This window comes from Pseudophryne corroboree, chromosome 2 (genome assembly GCF_028390025.1).
Source record: "Pseudophryne corroboree isolate aPseCor3 chromosome 2, aPseCor3.hap2, whole genome shotgun sequence".
NCBI lineage: Eukaryota > Metazoa > Chordata > Amphibia > Anura > Myobatrachidae > Pseudophryne > Pseudophryne corroboree.
In genome coordinates, this window is record NC_086445.1 from 1041581925 (window position 1) to 1041598873 (window position 16949).

Genomic DNA, 16949 nt, shown 5'->3' on the forward strand with positions numbered 1-16949 from the left:
ATAGTATACAGGGCAGGAGAAGTGGTACTGTGCTGTTACCCATATACATAACGAGAGCAGCATGTATTAGTTACACTGGATACACAGGACAGTTGGTGAATACATGGCAGAGGAAGTGGTACTGTGCAGTTACCCATGTACATAATGAGAGCAGCGTGTATTAGTTACACTGGATACACAGGACAGTTGGTGGATAGTATACAGGGCAGGAGAAGTGGTACTGTGCAGTTACCTATGTACATAATGAGAGCAGCATGTATTAATTACACTGGATACACAGGACAGTTGGTGAGTAGTATACAGGGAAGGAGAAGTTGTACTGTGCAGTTACCCATGTACATAATGAGACCAGCATGTATTAGTTACACTGGATACACAGGACAGTTGGTGAATAGTATACAGGGCAGGAGAAGTGGTACTGTGCAGTTACCCATGTACATAACGAGACCAGCATGTATTAGTTACACAGGACAGTTGTTGAATAGTATACAGGGCAGGAGAAGTGGTACTGTGCAGTTACCCATATACATAACGAGAACAGCATGTATTAATTACACTGGATACACAGGACAGTTGGTGAGTAGTGTACAGGGCAGGCGAAGTGGTACTGTGCAGTTACCCATATACATAACGAGAGCAGCATGTATTAATTACACTGGATACACAGGACAGTTGGTGAGTAGTGTACAGGGCAAGAGAAGTGGTACTGTGCAGTTACCCATATACATAATGAGAGCAGCATGTATTAGTTACACTGGATACACAGGACAGTTGGTGAATAGTATACAGGGCAGGGGAAGTGGTACTGTGCAGTTACCCATATACATAACGAGAACAGCATGTATTAATTACACTGGATACACAGGACAGTTGGTGAATAGTATACAGGGCAGGAGAAGTGGTACTGTGCAGTTACCCATATACATAACGAGAACAGCGTGTATTAATTACACTGGATACACAGGACAGTTGGTGAATAGTATACAGGGCAGGAGAAGTGGCACTGTGCAGTTACCCATGTACATAACGAGAACAGCATGTATTAATTACACTGGATACACAGGACAGTTGGTGAATAGTATACAGGGCAGGAGAAGTGGTACTGTGCAGTTACTCATGTACATAACGAGAACAGCATGTATTAGTTACACTGGATACACAGGACAGTTGGTGAATAGTATAATACAGGACAGGAGAAGTGGTACTGTGCAGTTACCTATGTACATAATGAGAGCAGCATGTATTAGTTACACTGGATACACAGGACAGTTGGTGAATAGTATACAGGGCAGGAGAAGTGGTACTGTGCAGTTACCCATGTACATAATGAGAGCAGCATGTATTAGTTACACTGGATACACAGGACAGTTGGTGAATAGTATACAGGGCAGGAGAAGTGGTACTGGGCAGTTACCTATGTACATAATGAGAGCAGCATGTATTCGTTACACTGGATACACAGGACAGTTGGTGAGTAGTATACAGGGCAGATGAAGTGGTACTGAGCAGTTACCCATGTACATAATGAGAGCAGCATGTATTCGTTACACTGGATACACAGGACAGTTGGTGAGTAGTATACAGGGCAGGAGAAGTGGTACTGTGCAGTTACCTATGTACATAATGAGAGCAGCATGTATTAGTTACACTGGATACACAGGACAGTTGGTGAATAGTATACAGGGCAGGAGAAGTTGTACTGTGCAGTTACCCATATACATAACGAGAGCAGCATGTATTAGTTACACTGGATACACAGAACAGTTGGTGAATAGTATACAGGGCAGGAGAAGTTGTACTGTGCAGTTACCCATGTACATAATGAGAGCAGCATGTATTAGTTACACTTGATACACAGGACAGTTGGCGAATAGTATACAGGGCAGGAGAAGTTGTACTGTGCAGTTACCCATGTACATAATGAGAGCAGCATGTATTAATTACACTGGATACACAGGACAGTTGGTGAATAGTATACAGGGCAGGAGAAGTGGTGCTGTGCAGTTACCCATGTACATAATAAGAACAGCACGTATTAGTTACACTGGATACACAGGACAGTTGGTGAATAGTATACAGGGCAGGAGAAGTGGTACTGTGCAGTTACCCATGTACATAATGAGAGCAGCATGTATTAGTTACACTGGATACACAGGACAGTTGGTGAATAGTATACAGGGCAGGAGAAGTGGTACTGTGCAGTTACCCATGTACATAATGAGAGCAGCATGTATTAATTACACTGGATACACAGGACAGTTGGTAAATAGTATACAGGGCAGGAGAAGTGGTACTGAGCAGTTACTCATGTACATAATGAGAGCAGCATGTATTAGTTACACTGGATACACAGGACAGTTGGTGAATAGTATACAGGGCAGGAGAAGTGGTACTGGGCAGTTACCTATGTACATAATGAGAGCAGCATGTATTCGTTACACTGGATACACAGGACAGTTGGTGAATAGTATACAGGGCAGAAGTAGTTGTACTGTGCAGTTACCCATGTACATAATGAGAGCAGCATGTATTAGTTACACTTTATGCACAGGACAGTTGGTGAGTAGTATACAGGGCAGGAGAAGTTGTACTGTGCAGTTACCCATGTACATAATGAGAGCAGCATGTATTCGTTACACTGGATACACAGGACAGTTGGTGAGTAGTGTACAGGGCAGGAGAAGTGGTACTGTGCAGTTACCCATATACATAATGAGAGCAGCATGTATTAGTTACACTGGATACACAGGACAGTTGGTGAATAGTATACAGGGCAGGGGAAGTGGTACTGTGCAGTTACCCATATACATAACGAGAACAGCATGTATTAATTACACTGGATACACAGGACAGTTGGTGAATAGTATACAGGGCAGGAGAAGTGGTACTGTGCAGTTACCCATGTACATAATGAGAGCAGCATGTATTAGTTACACTGGATACACAGGACAGTTGGTGAATAGTATACAGGGCAGGAGAAGTTGTACTGTGCAGGTACCCATGTACATAATGAGAGCAGCATGTATTAGTTACACTGGATACACAGGACAGTTGGTGAATAGTATACAGGGCAGGAGAAGTGGTACTGTGCAGTTACCCATGTACATAATGAGAGCAGCATGTATTAGTTACACTGGATAAACAGGACAGTTGGTGAATAGTATACAGGGCAGGAGAAGTGGTACTGTGCAGTTACCCATGTACATAATGAGAGCAGCATGTATTAGTTACACTGGATACACAGGACAGTTGGTGAATAGTATACAGGGCAGGAGAAGTGGTACTGTGCTGTTACCCATATACATAACGAGAGCAGCATGTATTAGTTACACTGGATACACAGGACAGTTGGTGAATACATGGCAGAGGAAGTGGTACTGTGCAGTTACCCATGTACATAATGAGAGCAGCGTGTATTAGTTACACTGGATACACAGGACAGTTGGTGGATAGTATACAGGGCAGGAGAAGTGGTACTGTGCAGTTACCTATGTACATAATGAGAGCAGCATGTATTAATTACACTGGATACACAGGACAGTTGGTGAGTAGTATACAGGGAAGGAGAAGTTGTACTGTGCAGTTACCCATGTACATAATGAGACCAGCATGTATTAGTTACACTGGATACACAGGACAGTTGGTGAATAGTATACAGGGCAGGAGAAGTGGTACTGTGCAGTTACCCATGTACATAACGAGACCAGCATGTATTAGTTACACAGGACAGTTGTTGAATAGTATACAGGGCAGGAGAAGTGGTACTGTGCAGTTACCCATATACATAACGAGAACAGCATGTATTAATTACACTGGATACACAGGACAGTTGGTGAGTAGTGTACAGGGCAGGCGAAGTGGTACTGTGCAGTTACCCATATACATAACGAGAGCAGCATGTATTAATTACACTGGATACACAGGACAGTTGGTGAGTAGTGTACAGGGCAAGAGAAGTGGTACTGTGCAGTTACCCATATACATAATGAGAGCAGCATGTATTAGTTACACTGGATACACAGGACAGTTGGTGAATAGTATACAGGGCAGGGGAAGTGGTACTGTGCAGTTACCCATATACATAACGAGAACAGCATGTATTAATTACACTGGATACACAGGACAGTTGGTGAATAGTATACAGGGCAGGAGAAGTGGTACTGTGCAGTTACCCATATACATAACGAGAACAGCGTGTATTAATTACACTGGATACACAGGACAGTTGGTGAATAGTATACAGGGCAGGAGAAGTGGCACTGTGCAGTTACCCATGTACATAACGAGAACAGCATGTATTAATTACACTGGATACACAGGACAGTTGGTGAATAGTATACAGGGCAGGAGAAGTGGTACTGTGCAGTTACTCATGTACATAACGAGAACAGCATGTATTAGTTACACTGGATACACAGGACAGTTGGTGAATAGTATAATACAGGACAGGAGAAGTGGTACTGTGCAGTTACCTATGTACATAATGAGAGCAGCATGTATTAGTTACACTGGATACACAGGACAGTTGGTGAATAGTATACAGGGCAGGAGAAGTGGTACTGGGCAGTTACCTATGTACATAATGAGAGCAGCATGTATTCGTTACACTGGATACACAGGACAGTTGGTGAGTAGTATACAGGGCAGATGAAGTGGTACTGAGCAGTTACCCATGTACATAATGAGAGCAGCATGTATTCGTTACACTGGATACACAGGACAGTTGGTGAGTAGTATACAGGGCAGGAGAAGTGGTACTGTGCAGTTACCTATGTACATAATGAGAGCAGCATGTATTAGTTACACTGGATACACAGGACAGTTGGTGAATAGTATACAGGGCAGGAGAAGTTGTACTGTGCAGTTACCCATATACATAACGAGAGCAGCATGTATTAGTTACACTGGATACACAGAACAGTTGGTGAATAGTATACAGGGCAGGAGAAGTTGTACTGTGCAGTTACCCATGTACATAATGAGAGCAGCATGTATTAGTTACACTTGATACACAGGACAGTTGGCGAATAGTATACAGGGCAGGAGAAGTTGTACTGTGCAGTTACCCATGTACATAATGAGAGCAGCATGTATTAATTACACTGGATACACAGGACAGTTGGTGAATAGTATACAGGGCAGGAGAAGTGGTGCTGTGCAGTTACCCATGTACATAATAAGAACAGCACGTATTAGTTACACTGGATACACAGGACAGTTGGTGAATAGTATACAGGGCAGGAGAAGTGGTACTGTGCAGTTACCCATGTACATAATGAGAGCAGCATGTATTAGTTACACTGGATACACAGGACAGTTGGTGAATAGTATACAGGGCAGGAGAAGTGGTACTGTGCAGTTACCCATGTACATAATGAGAGCAGCATGTATTAATTACACTGGATACACAGGACAGTTGGTAAATAGTATACAGGGCAGGAGAAGTGGTACTGAGCAGTTACTCATGTACATAATGAGAGCAGCATGTATTAGTTACACTGGATACACTGGATACACAGGACAGTTGGTGAATAGTATACAGGGCAGAAGTAGTTGTACTGTGCAGTTACCCATGTACATAATGAGAGCAGCATGTATTAGTTACAATGGATACACAGGACAGTTGGTGAATAGTATACAGGGCAGGAGAAGTGGTACTGTGCAGTTACCCATGTACATAATGAGAGCAGCATGTATGAGTTACACTGGATACACAGGACAGTTGGTGAATAGTATACAGGACAGGAGAAGTTGTACTGTGCAGTTACCCATGTACATAATGAGAGCAGCATGTATTAGTTACACTGGATACACAGGACAGTTGGTGAATAGTATACAGGGCAGAAGTAGTTGTACTGTGCAGTTACCTATGTACATAATGAGAGCAGCATGTATTAGTTACACTGGATACACAGGACAGTTGGTGAATAGTATACAGGGCAGGAGAAGTGGTACTGGGCAGTTACCTATGTACATAATGAGAGCAGCATGTATTCGTTACACTGGATACACAGGACAGTTGGTGAATAGTATACAGGGCAGAAGTAGTTGTACTGTGCAGTTACCTATGTACATAATGAGAGCAGCATGTATGAGTTACACTGGATACACAGGACAGTTGGTGAATAGTATACAGGACAGGAGAAGTTGTACTGTGCAGTTACCCATGTACATAATGAGAGCAGCATGTATTAGTTACACTGGATACACAGGACAGTTGGTGAATAGTATACAGGGCAGAAGTAGTTGTACTGTGCAGTTACCCATGTACATAATGAGAGCAGCATGTATTAGTTACACTTTATGCACAGGACAGTTGGTGAGTAGTATACAGGACAGGAGAAGTTGTACTGTGCAGTTACCCATGTACATAATGAGAGCAGCATGTATTCGTTACACTGGATACACAGGACAGTTGGTGAGTAGTGTACAGGGCAGGAGAAGTGGTACTGTGCAGTTACCCATATACATAATGAGAGCAGCATGTATTAGTTACACTGGATACACAGGACAGTTGGTGAATAGTATACAGGGCAGGGGAAGTGGTACTGTGCAGTTACCCATATACATAACGAGAACAGCATGTATTAATTACACTGGATACACAGGACAGTTGGTGAATAGTATACAGGGCAGGAGAAGTGGTACTGTGCAGTTACCCATATACATAACGAGAACAGCGTGTATTAATTACACTGGATACACAGGACAGTTGGTGAATAGTATACAGGGCAGGAGAAGTGGCACTGTGCAGTTACCCATGTACATAACGAGAACAGCATGTATTAATTACACTGGATACACAGGACAGTTGGTGAATAGTATACAGGGCAGGAGAAGTGGTACTGTGCAGTTACTCATGTACATAACGAGAACAGCATGTATTAGTTACACTGGATACACAGGACAGTTGGTGAATAGTATAATACAGGACAGGAGAAGTGGTACTGTGCAGTTACCTATGTACATAATGAGAGCAGCATGTATTAGTTACACTGGATACACAGGACAGTTGGTGAATAGTATACAGGGCAGGAGAAGTGGTACTGGGCAGTTACCTATGTACATAATGAGAGCAGCATGTATTCGTTACACTGGATACACAGGACAGTTGGTGAGTAGTATACAGGGCAGATGAAGTGGTACTGAGCAGTTACCCATGTACATAATGAGAGCAGCATGTATTCGTTACACTGGATACACAGGACAGTTGGTGAGTAGTATACAGGGCAGGAGAAGTGGTACTGTGCAGTTACCTATGTACATAATGAGAGCAGCATGTATTAGTTACACTGGATACACAGGACAGTTGGTGAATAGTATACAGGGCAGGAGAAGTTGTACTGTGCAGTTACCCATATACATAACGAGAGCAGCATGTATTAGTTACACTGGATACACAGAACAGTTGGTGAATAGTATACAGGGCAGGAGAAGTTGTACTGTGCAGTTACCCATGTACATAATGAGAGCAGCATGTATTAGTTACACTGGATACACAGGACAGTTGGCGAATAGTATACAGGGCAGGAGAAGTTGTACTGTGCAGTTACCCATGTACATAATGAGAGCAGCATGTATTAATTACACTGGATACACAGGACAGTTGGTGAATAGTATACAGGGCAGGAGAAGTGGTGCTGTGCAGTTACCCATGTACATAATAAGAACAGCACGTATTAGTTACACTGGATACACAGGACAGTTGGTGAATAGTATACAGGGCAGGAGAAGTGGTACTGTGCAGTTACCCATGTACATAATGAGAGCAGCATGTATTAGTTACACTGGATACACAGGACAGTTGGTGAATAGTATACAGGGCAGGAGAAGTGGTACTGTGCAGTTACCCATGTACATAATGAGAGCAGCATGTATTAATTACACTGGATACACAGGACAGTTGGTAAATAGTATACAGGGCAGGAGAAGTGGTACTGAGCAGTTACTCATGTACATAATGAGAGCAGCATGTATTAGTTACACTGGATACACTGGATACACAGGACAGTTGGTGAATAGTATACAGGGCAGAAGTAGTTGTACTGTGCAGTTACCCATGTACATAATGAGAGCAGCATGTATTAGTTACAATGGATACACAGGACAGTTGGTGAATAGTATACAGGGCAGGAGAAGTGGTACTGTGCAGTTACCCATGTACATAATGAGAGCAGCATGTATGAGTTACACTGGATACAAAGGACAGTTGGTGAATAGTATACAGGACAGGAGAAGTTGTACTGTGCAGTTACCCATGTACATAATGAGAGCAGCATGTATTAGTTACACTGGATACACAGGACAGTTGGTGAATAGTATACAGGGCAGAAGTAGTTGTACTGTGCAGTTACCTATGTACATAATGAGAGCAGCATGTATTAGTTACACTGGATACACAGGACAGTTGGTGAATAGTATACAGGGCAGGAGAAGTGGTACTGGGCAGTTACCTATGTACATAATGAGAGCAGCATGTATTCGTTACACTGGATACACAGGACTGTTGGTGAATAGTATACAGGGCAGAAGTAGTTGTACTGTGCAGTTACCCATGTACATAATGAGAGCAGCATGTATTAGTTACACTTTATGCACAGGACAGTTGGTGAGTAGTATACAGGGCAGGAGAAGTTGTACTGTGCAGTTACCCATGTACATAACGAGAACAGCATGTATTAGTTACACTGGATACACAGGACAGTTGGTGAGTAGTATACAGGGCAGATGAAGTGGTACTGGGCAGTTACCCATGTACATAATGAGAGCAGCATGTATTCGTTACACTGGATACACAGGACAGTTGGTGAGTAGTATACAGGGCAGGAGAAGTGGTACTGTGCAGTTACCTATGTACATAATGAGAGCAGCATGTATTAGTTACACTGGATACACAGGACAGTTTATGAATAGTATACAGGGCAGGAGAAGTTGTACTGTGCAGTTACCCATATACATAACGAGAGCAGCATGTATTAGTTACACTGGATACACAGGACAGTTGGTGAATAGTATACAGGGCAGGAGAAGTTGTACTGTGCAGTTACCCATGTACATAATGAGAGCAGCATGTATTAGTTACACTGGATACAGAGGACAGTTGGCGAATAGTATACAGGGCAGGAGAAGTTGTACTGTGCAGTTACCCATGTACATAATGAGAGCAGCATGTATTGATTACACTGGATACACAGGACAGTTGGTGAATAGTATACAGGGCAGGAGAAGTGGTGCTGTGCAGTTACCCATGTACATAATAAGAACAGCACGTATTAGTTACACTGGATACACAGGACAGTTGGTGAATAGTATACAGGGCAGGAGAAGTGGTACTGTGCAGTTACCCATGTACATAATGAGAGCAGCATGTATTAGTTACACTGGATACACAGGACAGTTGGTGAATAGTATACAGGGCAGGAGAAGTGGTACTGGGCAGTTACCTATGTATATAATGAGAGCAGCATGTATTCGTTACACTGGATACACAGGACAGTTGGTGAATAGTATACAGGGCAGAAGTAGTTGTACTGTGCAGTTACCCATGTACATAATGAGAGCAGCATGTATAAGTTACACTTTATGCACAGGACAGTTGGTGAGTAGTATACAGGGCAGGAGAAGTTGTACTGTGCAGTTACCCATGTACATAACGAGAACAGCATGTATTAGTTACACTGGATACACAGGACAGTTGGTGAGTAGTATACAGGGCAGATGAAGTGGTACTGGGCAGTTACCCATGTACATAATGAGAGCAGCATGTATTCGTTACACTGGATACACAGGACAGTTGGTGAGTAGTATACAGGGCAGGAGAAGTGGTACTGTGCAGTTACCCATATACATAATGAGAGCAGCATGTATTAGTTACACTGGATACACAGGACAGTTGGTGAATAGTATACAGGGCAGGAGAAGTTGTACTGTGCAGTTACCCATGTACATAATGAGAGCAGCATGTATTAGTTACACTGGATACAGAGGACAGTTGGCGAATAGTATACAGGGCAGGAGAAGTTGTACTGTGCAGTTACCCATGTACATAATGAGAGCAGCATGTATTGATTACACTGGATACACAGGACAGTTGGTGAATAGTATACAGGGCAGGAGAAGTGGTGCTGTGCAGTTACCCATGTACATAATAAGAACAGCACGTATTAGTTACACTGGATACACAGGACAGTTGGTGAATAGTATACAGGGCAGGAGAAGTGGTACTGTGCAGTTACCCATGTACATAATGAGAGCAGCATGTATTAGTTACACTGGATACACAGGACAGTTGGTGAATAGTATACAGGGCAGGAGAAGTGGTACTGTGCAGTTACCCATGTACATAATGAGAGCAGCATGTATTAGTTACACTGGATACACAGGACAGTTGGTGAATAGTATACAGGGCAGGAGAAGTGGTACTGTGCAGTTACCCATGTACATAATGAGAGCAGCATGTATTAGTTACACTGGATACACAGGACAGTTGGTGAATAGTATACAGGGCAGGAGAAGTGGTACTGTGCAGTTACCCATGTACATAATGAGAGCAGCGTGTATTAGTTACACTGGATACACAGGACAGTTGGTGAATAGTATACAGGGCAGGAGAAGTGGTACTGTGCAGTTACCCATGTACATAATGAGAGCAGCATGTATTAGTTACAGGGGATACACAGGACAGTTGGTGAATAGTATACAGGGCAGGAGAAGTAGTACTGTGCAGTTACCCATGTACATAATGAGAGCAGCATGTATTAGTTACACTGGATACACAGGACAGTTGGTGAATAGTATACAGGGCAGGAGAAGTAGTACTGCGCAGTTACCCATGTACATAATGAGAGCAGCGTGTATTAGTTACACTGGATACACAGGACAGTTGGTGAATAGTATACAGGACAGGAGAAGTGGTACTGTGCAGTTACCCATGTATATAATGAGAGCAGCATGTATTAGTTACACTGGATACACAGGACAGTTGGTGGATAGTATACAGGGCAGAGGAAGTGGTACTGTGCAGTTACCCATGTACATAATGAGAGCAGCATGTATTAGTTACACTGGATACACAGGACAGTTGGTGAATAGTATACAGGGCAGGAGAAGTGGTACTGTGCAGTTACCCATGTACATAATGAGAGCAGCATGTATTAGTTACACTGGATACACAGGACAGTTGGTGAATAGTATACAGGGCAGGAGAAGTGGTACTGTGCAGTTACCCATGTACATAATGAGAGCAGCGTGTATTAGTTACACTGGATACACAGGACAGTTGGTGAATAGTATACAGGGCAGGAGAAGTGGTACTGTGCAGTTACCCATGTACATAATGAGAGCAGCATGTATTAGTTACAGGGGATACACAGGACAGTTGGTGAATAGTATACAGGGCAGGAGAAGTAGTACTGTGCAGTTACCCATGTACATAATGAGAGCAGCATGTATTAGTTACACTGGATACACAGGACAGTTGGTGAATAGTATACAGGGCAGGAGAAGTAGTACTGTGCAGTTACCCATGTACATAATGAGAGCAGCATGTATTAGTTACACTGGATACACAGGACAGTTGGTAAATAGTATACAGGACAGGAGAAGTGGTACTGTGCAGTTACCCATGTATATAATGAGAGCAGCATGTATTAGTTACACTGGATACACAGGACAGTTGGTGGATAGTATACAGGGCAGAGGAAGTGGTACTGTGCAGTTACCCATGTACATAATGAGAGCAGCATGTATTAGTTACACTGGATACACAGGACAGTTGGTGAATAGTATACAGGGCAGGAGAAGTAGTACTGTGCAGTTACCCATGTACATAATGAGAGCAGCATGTATTAGTTACACTGGATACACAGGACAGTTGGTGAATAGTATACAGGACAGGAGAAGTGGTACTGTGCAGTTACCCATGTATATAATGAGAGCAGCATGTATTAGTTACACTGGATACACAGGACAGTTGGTGGATAGTATACAGGGCAGAGGAAGTGGTACTGTGCAGTTACCCATGTACATAATGAGAGCAGCATGTATTAGTTACACTGGATACACAGGACAGTTGGTGAATAGTATACAGGGCAGAAGTAGTTGTACTGTGCAGTTACCTATGTACATAATGAGAGCAGCATGTATTAGTTACACTGGATACACAGGACAGTTGGTGAATAGTATACAGGTCAGGAGAAGTGGTACTGGGCAGTTACCTATGTACATAATGAGAGCAGCATGTATTCGTTACACTTTATACACAGGACAGTTGGTGAGTAGTATACAGGGCAGGAGAAGTTGTACTGTGCAGTTACCTATGTACATAATGAGAGCAGCATGTATTAGTTACACTGGATACACAGGACAGTTGGTGAATAGTATACAGGGCAGGAGAAGTGGTACTGGGCAGTTACCTATGTACATAATGAGAGCAGCATGTATTAGTTACACTTTATACACAGGACAGTTGGTGAGTAGTATACAGGGCAGGAGAAGTTGTACTGTGCAGTTACCCATGTACATAACGAGAACAGCATGTATTAGTTACACTGGATACACAGGACAGTTGGTGAGTAGTATACAGGGCAGATGAAGTGGTACTGGGCAGTTACCCATGTACATAATGAGAGCAGCATGTATTCGTTACACTGGATACACAGGACAGTTGGTGAGTAGTATACAGGGCAGGAGAAGTGGTACTGTGCAGTTACCTATGTACATAATGAGAGCAGCATGTATTAGTTACACTGGATACACAGGACAGTTGGTGAATAGTATACAGGGCAGGAGAAGTTGTACTGTGCAGTTACCCATATACATAACGAGAGCAGCATGTATTAGTTACACTTGATACACAGGACAGTTGGTGAATAGTATACAGGGCAGGAGAAGTTGTACTGTGCAGTTACCCATGTACATAATGAGAGCAGCATGTATTAGTTACACTGGATACACAGGACAGTTGGCGAATAGTATACAGGGCAGGAGAAGTTGTACTGTGCAGTTACCCATGTACATAATGAGAGCAGCATGTATTGATTACACTGGATACACAGGACAGTTGGTGAATAGTATACAGGGCAGGAGAAGTGGTGCTGTGCAGTTACCCATGTACATAATAAGAACAGCACGTATTAGTTACACTGGATACACAGGACAGTTGGTGAATAGTATACAGGGCAGGAGAAGTGGTACTGTGCAGTTACCCATGTACATAATGAGAGCAGCATGTATTAGTTACACTGGATACACAGGACAGTTGGCGAATAGTATACAGGGCAGGAGAAGTTGTACTGTGCAGTTACCCATGTACATAATGAGAGCAGCATGTATTGATTACACTGGATACACAGGACAGTTGGTGAATAGTATACAGGGCAGGAGAAGTGGTGCTGTGCAGTTACCCATGTACATAATGAGAGCAGCATGTATTCGTTACACTGGATACACAGGACAGTTGGTGAGTAGTATACAGGGCAGGAGAAGTTGTACTGTGCAGTTACCCATGTACATAATGAGAGCAGCATGTATTGATTACACTGGATACACAGGACAGTTGGTGAGTAGTATACAGGGCAGGAGAAGTGGTACTGTGCAGTTACCTATGTACATAATGAGAGCAGCATGTATTAGTTACACTGGATACACAGGACAGTTTATGAATAGTATACAGGGCAGGAGAAGTTGTACTGTGCAGTTACCCATATACATAACGAGAGCAGCATGTATTAGTTACACTGGATACACAGGACAGTTGGTGAATAGTATACAGGGCAGGAGAAGTTGTACTGTGCAGTTACCCATGTACATAATGAGAGCAGCATGTATTAGTTACACTGGATACAGAGGACAGTTGGCGAATAGTATACAGGGCAGGAGAAGTTGTACTGTGCAGTTACCCATGTACATAATGAGAGCAGCATGTATTGATTACACTGGATACACAGGACAGTTGGTGAATAGTATACAGGGCAGGAGAAGTGGTGCTGTGCAGTTACCCATGTACATAATAAGAACAGCACGTATTAGTTACACTGGATACACAGGACAGTTGGTGAATAGTATACAGGGCAGGAGAAGTGGTACTGTGCAGTTACCCATGTACATAATGAGAGCAGCATGTATTAGTTACACTGGATACACAGGACAGTTGGTGAATAGTATACAGGGCAGGAGAAGTGGTACTGGGCAGTTACCTATGTATATAATGAGAGCAGCATGTATTCGTTACACTGGATACACAGGACAGTTGGTGAATAGTATACAGGGCAGAAGTAGTTGTACTGTGCAGTTACCCATGTACATAATGAGAGCAGCATGTATAAGTTACACTTTATGCACAGGACAGTTGGTGAGTAGTATACAGGGCAGGAGAAGTTGTACTGTGCAGTTACCCATGTACATAACGAGAACAGCATGTATTAGTTACACTGGATACACAGGACAGTTGGTGAGTAGTATACAGGGCAGATGAAGTGGTACTGGGCAGTTACCCATGTACATAATGAGAGCAGCATGTATTCGTTACACTGGATACACAGGACAGTTGGTGAGTAGTATACAGGGCAGGAGAAGTGGTACTGTGCAGTTACCTATGTACATAATGAGAGCAGCATGTATTAGTTACACTGGATACACAGGACAGTTGGTGAATAGTATACAGGGCAGGAGAAGTTGTACTGTGCAGTTACCCATATACATAACGAGAGCAGCATGTATTAGTTACACTGGATACACAGGACAGTTGGTGAATAGTATACAGGGCAGGAGAAGTTGTACTGTGCAGTTACCCATGTACATAATGAGAGCAGCATGTATTAGTTACACTGGATACAGAGGACAGTTGGCGAATAGTATACAGGGCAGGAGAAGTTGTACTGTGCAGTTACCCATGTACATAATGAGAGCAGCATGTATTGATTACACTGGATACACAGGACAGTTGGTGAATAGTATACAGGGCAGGAGAAGTGGTGCTGTGCAGTTACCCATGTACATAATAAGAACAGCACGTATTAGTTACACTGGATACACAGGACAGTTGGTGAATAGTATACAGGGCAGGAGAAGTGGTACTGTGCAGTTACCCATGTACATAATGAGAGCAGCATGTATTAGTTACACTGGATACACAGGACAGTTGGTGAATAGTATACAGGGCAGGAGAAGTGGTACTGTGCAGTTACCCATGTACATAATGAGAGCAGCATGTATTAGTTACACTGGATACACAGGACAGTTGGTGAATAGTATACAGGGCAGGAGAAGTGGTACTGTGCAGTTACCCATGTACATAATGAGAGCAGCATGTATTAGTTACACTGGATACACAGGACAGTTGGTGAATAGTATACAGGGCAGGAGAAGTGGTACTGTGCAGTTACCCATGTACATAATGAGAGCAGCGTGTATTAGTTACACTGGATACACAGGACAGTTGGTGAATAGTATACAGGGCAGGAGAAGTGGTACTGTGCAGTTACCCATGTACATAATGAGAGCAGCATGTATTAGTTACAGGGGATACACAGGACAGTTGGTGAATAGTATACAGGGCAGGAGAAGTAGTACTGTGCAGTTACCCATGTACATAATGAGAGCAGCGTGTATTAGTTACACTGGATACACAGGACAGTTGGTGAATAGTATACAGGACAGGAGAAGTGGTACTGTGCAGTTACCCATGTATATAATGAGAGCAGCATGTATTAGTTACACTGGATACACAGGACAGTTGGTGGATAGTATACAGGGCAGAGGAAGTGGTACTGTGCAGTTACCCATGTACATAATGAGAGCAGCATGTATTAGTTACACTGGATACACAGGACAGTTGGTGAATAGTATACAGGGCAGGAGAAGTGGTACTGTGCAGTTACCCATGTACATAATGAGAGCAGCATGTATTAGTTACACTGGATACACAGGACAGTTGGTGAATAGTATACAGGGCAGGAGAAGTGGTACTGTGCAGTTACCCATGTACATAATGAGAGCAGCGTGTATTAGTTACACTGGATACACAGGACAGTTGGTGAATAGTATACAGGGCAGGAGAAGTGGTACTGTGCAGTTACCCATGTACATAATGAGAGCAGCATGTATTAGTTACAGGGGATGCACAGGACAGTTGGTGAATAGTATACAGGGCAGGAGAAGTAGTACTGTGCAGTTACCCATGTACATAATGAGAGCAGCATGTATTAGTTACACTGGATACACAGGACAGTTGGTGAATAGTATACAGGGCAGGAGAAGTAGTACTGTGCAGTTACCCATGTACATAATGAGAGCAGCATGTATTAGTTACACTGGATACACAGGACAGTTGGTAAATAGTATACAGGACAGGAGAAGTGGTACTGTGCAGTTACCCATGTATATAATGAGAGCAGCATGTATTAGTTACACTGGATACACAGGACAGTTGGTGGATAGTATACAGGGCAGAGGAAGTGGTACTGTGCAGTTACCCATGTACATAATGAGAGCAGCATGTATTAGTTACACTGGATACACAGGACAGTTGGTGAATAGTATACAGGGCAGGAGAAGTAGTACTGTGCAGTTACCCATGTACATAATGAGAGCAGCATGTATTAGTTACACTGGATACACAGGACAGTTGGTGAATAGTATACAGGACAGGAGAAGTGGTACTGTGCATTTACCCATGTATATAATGAGAGCAGCATGTATTAGTTACACTGGATACACAGGACAGTTGGTGGATAGTATACAGGGCAGAGGAAGTGGTACTGTGCAGTTACCCATGTACATAATGAGAGCAGCATGTATTAGTTACACTGGATACACAGGACAGTTGGTGAATAGTATACAGGGCAGAAGTAGTTGTACTGTGCAGTTACCTATGTACATAATGAGAGCAGCATGTATTAGTTACACTGGATACACAGGACAGTTGGTGAATAGTATACAGGTCAGGAGAA

At 42.9% G+C, this 16949-nt stretch overlaps 1 protein-coding gene across 1 annotated transcript in view; it reads left to right on the forward strand.

Annotated features, from left to right (window-relative positions):
* Window positions 1-16949, forward strand: part of CASR (calcium sensing receptor) — a 352739-nt gene that overhangs the window by 172177 nt on the left and 163613 nt on the right. The gene's annotated exons all lie outside the window — the stretch shown is intronic.